The sequence below is a fragment of the Triticum aestivum genome, unplaced genomic scaffold, assembly GCF_018294505.1.
Source record: "Triticum aestivum cultivar Chinese Spring unplaced genomic scaffold, IWGSC CS RefSeq v2.1 scaffold222973, whole genome shotgun sequence".
Classification (NCBI taxonomy): Eukaryota; Viridiplantae; Streptophyta; class Magnoliopsida; order Poales; family Poaceae; genus Triticum; species Triticum aestivum.
In genome coordinates this window covers 3,477-8,153 of record NW_025226434.1, presented here as the reverse complement: position 1 = coordinate 8,153, position 4,677 = coordinate 3,477, and the positions used below count along the sequence as shown (strand labels likewise).

At 41.2% G+C, this 4,677-nt stretch overlaps 1 long non-coding RNA gene across 1 annotated transcript; it reads left to right on the top strand.

Annotated features, from left to right (window-relative positions):
- Positions 1-546: 546 nt before the first annotated feature.
- Positions 547-3,219, top strand: LOC123172599 (uncharacterized). The gene is made up of 4 exons (XR_006485646.1): positions 547-1,183; positions 1,668-1,745; positions 1,848-1,966; positions 2,226-3,219. It is a non-coding gene; the product is annotated as an uncharacterized lncRNA (long non-coding RNA).
- Positions 3,220-4,677: the final 1,458 nt, after the last annotated feature.

The following is a 4,677-nucleotide window of genomic DNA, read 5'->3' as shown; positions in this document are numbered from 1 at the left end:
ATTTGGAGAAGGAACCGCCAGATTTTGTCGCGGGGGGAGGGCAAAAATGGGAGGAACGACAATTTTGAAATGGGAGGAGTCATTCCTCTGCGCTGGAGTAAGGGGAGGGAGGTGGGCGTGGGAATGGTGACGCGCGACGTGGCTGCGAGGGTGGGAATAGACTAGTCGCGCGTGTGGAACGTTGCGGGCCGACATGCCAAAACCTGAAACCCACCTGAGACGTGCTCCCGACACGACCAGGCAGCACCTACACGTCGCGATCCAGATCGGACGGCGCGTGAGGGTGTGCGCTCGGGATGACCAAGCAGCACAGCTAAACTTTTTAGGATTTGGGAATAACCAATCGGGTAAATGAAATCCGGCCGGTTTCATTTTTTTGTTTATATATTACGTGTGTAAATTGCTTGAAAACGAGGATCGAAGCATGGCCCAAGTTTTGTTTTTTGAGCCTCCCAAGTGAGCTGGCCCATTTTGTTGGCCCTTTCCTTCAGCGGTGGGTGTGATGGGTGTTGGATGTCGGTCAGTGTGAAGTGGGTGGTCGATGTTTCTCCTCGTCAAGGTGGCGTGGCAGTGTGGAGGAAGGCACCCAATACGTGTCGCTCCATTGCCTGAATAATGTTGTCTATAGAGGAGAAGGGGTCTATTGGGAAGGGATTTGGTTTGCACCGGGCTGGGGTTTGCTGCGGCGTGGCTTGTCCGTCCGAGCGGTCTCCATCGCTGCTGGCTGGTTGCTGGTCAGAGGAAGGAGCATTCTCCATCTGGCCCAACTTGGTGTGCGCGGCGACGCGGCGTGGCGGCTCTGTACAATGGGGCAGACACTTTGGGGACGGCTTAGGAAGGTTAGTGGAAGCAGTTTGGGGGCATTGGGGATACGGCGCGCCATTGTCGCTGTCATTGGAGGAGGTACACCGTTGTGAGTGGTGCTGCAGTCAGAGAGGAGCGCATCTCCATTCGTCACTTCCATTGGAGGAGCCCGGCCGCCACTTGCTATCGCCACCTGCTGCTTGTGTGCAGTGCTAACCACGACTGGTTCATGTACCTGCCGATGGAGCAGGCTTAGTGGTGTCACTTTGAAGCTTAGTTATGTTGTGGCAGCCATTTTCGGCGACATGATTTGGTTCAGGGCCGCGCTTCTTCGGCTTCGCTCCGTGGCTATCTTCCCTATCTCCTTCTGGTGGATCTGGTTTGTTCTTCTCCCTTTACTTTTTATACATGTTGTCTCTGTTGTCTGTGCTTGTTGTTAATGTTCCTGTGCCTTGTGGTGCTGGGATGTAGAGTTTCTTGGTCTACTTGTTCTACCATTGAATGAATTTCTTTCTTCCAAAACATGTGTGTGGCCGTCTGGATTGCTTCTCGCTTAGAGATTCATGATGATAGCTACACGTTCTAGTTAGCTAGGGTCAGGGTGGCTTCCAGTTTCACTGGGTTTGGCCGTTAGGTGTAGGATTTATGGGCATCCTATATGATGCTATGGCACCCACGAAAAGGGAAGCCAAGAAAGGAAAAGCAATTGGTGTTGTTGTTGAGAAGCATTAGGGAAAGGTTGTATCTTGCTTGAAATCTCTTATGACTTACTTATTTCAACTGCTTGCCTAATAAAATTTACTGCCTGAAGATTTTGCTTTTGCAGTTTGCCTGGTTTAATGCTCTATCCATTTACTTTGCAGCTCATATCAATTTTGTTGAAACACTCGTGAGCAGATGTTTAGGCCATCAATGTCAACCATTATATCGTAGAATTTGAAGTAAGTAATATCCTATCATGTTCAAATAAATTCTCATCTTATTTGTTTCAAGAACTTGAATGTTGTCACAAAATAATGTATTAGCTGGTCTCGATTTCTTAGGGGTGGCGCTTGCTGCATCAACTGACATTGTTGACATCATAAAAAAAGATGCTTGAACTAAAAGTAACTTCAACAGTTGTTGCAGTTGAATAGGAGCATGGGGGAATATGATGTGACATGTGAGTACTTTCTCTCTATGTAATTACACATAATTTGTACCAACATTCTCTCACTATTTTCTAATACAGTTCCACCAAATGGCACGAGTACGAAATGCAAACCAAGGGCTTTCTTTAATATCTATAACTTTCAGATAACCGACAAACAAATTCTATAGTATGATAAAAGTAATAATCATATTAAAGAACCAGCTGATGGTTTGTTTGAAATGGAGAGGACAATGAACACACTTTCTAAACCTTTACGTTGAATTTACAGGATGGGCGCACAAAATCAACCAACCGGTCGATATCTGCTACCATGCCCTTGCTCAGGCTAAAGCCTCATTGGAAGGGAACACCGACTGAACAAAATAACTAGTCGCTGACATTGACAATCTTATATGCCCTTTGCTGATAAAGATTCTTTGTAGAATATATTTTGCCCTCAAAAAGTCAGGATCATTTATGTTTGTTTGCTACCTGGTATTCTTTGTCTTCATTGATGGTGGGCACCTGAATCAGCAAATACATAAACTAAGCATATATGCCTATTTATATTGCCTTGTGAATCTTACCATACTATTGAATTATGGTGGTGTAATGTCCAAACAACGAACAGGTTCACATTTATCAGTTTTATGAAACCAATCCCCATCACCCATCCATTGTTAATGGCCAACGACAAATATTTTGTCCTGACATGACCATATATACATAATTTTCTAAAAATATTAGTCCTATAATAATCAAAAGTACACACAGATAGAATGCACACAAGGCCATGAATAGATGTTGAAAGCACAATATTTTATACATAAGGCTCTAACTATTTAATATGAAAAGTATATGGTCTGAGTCGCATCCTTCTAGCGATGCAAATTACCCAAACAAAATTGTATTTAAGAAGTTATTGTTCAGTCCTATATTCTCACTTAATTAATTAAGAGTGATAACACAGTGTATTTTCTACAATAGCTCTTATCCCCTTCTCTTATTTGTAAAACTGTAATAATTACAAAAGTACCCTGGCTAACCGATCACAATTCTACACAAATAGGTGAATACATAAGATGTTCATATCAGGGAATAAACCCAAGGGAAAAGATAGGTAAGAATTAGGGCCCAGCAAAAGAAACAAATCGTCTCACATATAATTAGAGCCAAGCCAAAGTAACAATAGACCCCTCAAAGATAAAATATTGAACAACAGTTTATCAGCGATATCAAGAAGACGGAATCCAAGGATGCATCTATGGTCTCCATCTCACTACTGAAGAGACCAATAGCGATCGACATCTAGCTAAAAGGAAGCACAAAACGACTGATCCCATTGCTAAAGAAGCATAAATAGCAATGAATGTCTAGTGAAAAGCGAAAACAGAAGGAAATATTTCAGAAAACGAGTAATACATGGCACTTCTTAAAGAAGTCTTATATCCCGTCTTAGATTAATCCATATATTCCAAGAAGTCTTACAGTTCTGAAATAATAATAAATATCCCCCATTTAATTTATGGATAAACTACTGATCATTGTAAGTTTTTGGAGAATGCTAGACTGTTGGCGTCAATAGATATTCAAAAACCGGTAGGTAATGAGTTGGGAGATGCTATTCAAAAGTTGTAGTCCATACAAAGAAATTAATAAAACACCATATAACGGACTGGTATAAGAAACACAATGGCTGCATATCTCAAGGTGTAACCTTAAGACCTTTTACTATCATTTTCTCTTGACATTTATCTAGATGCTAACCAGCTTTGCCACCATAAATGCAAAACGTTTCTATCTCCACAGATCCACCTAATCAAAAGTCAACAACTGGGTCAATAATACGGCCCATTATGTCCAAGAATGTTGGGTAATAATTATATTCTGAACCAATTTAGTTGACATACCAATGCCTAATGCTTCAGTGTTGATCTCTATATTTTGAATATTGGTAAGCATTAGAGACACTTGGTGAAGGCAAGGCCCAAGTTCTAATTTGATGCCTAACAAAACATCGGTACACATGCTTCTGAACCTAAGAATTGGTGAGAAATTATCTTGTCTGACAGTTATTGTTGTAAATGTGCAACAAAAATAATGTTGGTAAGCATCATATTCACCATGCTTTGGCCAAATAGAGTAAGCACATAGTATTCTAAGAATGGCCCATAAAACAAACCTATTTAGTAGAGGAAGGTGGCAAACCTTAATCACAACACGACATCCGCTAGCTACTGGCAGATTGAACAATACCTGCAAGAAGAACATTGGTATACACACGTCAAAAAGAGGCCAAGACATGGACTGGATCAAATGCATATCCTATTGGAAAAGAAAAATTAGTTGGAGGTTCGACATTATGGAAGTAGATGGATAGCGACCTCCTTGTCAGATTTTAATTGGCCACCACGGAAATAAATAGAAATCATACAATTCCCATGATTGATAACATGAAATAATTACTTGCCTTCAAATCTGAGAAAGAATGACACACACACACACACACATAGTGTGTGTGTGAGAGAGAGGGAGACTTACACCATTCATGGCAGTAAAAATGAGTGCAGGCCACAGAATTGATCATATGGGAAGAATACCCTTCAAATTACATGCCAAAAGCTAGTGCAACCAATATAACTGTGAGATATTAGAAAATGGTATACATATATCCAGAGAAAATGGTTCAACAAGGCATCAGGACTCTGATCTGACATGATAAGGAAGTATCAATATTTGAC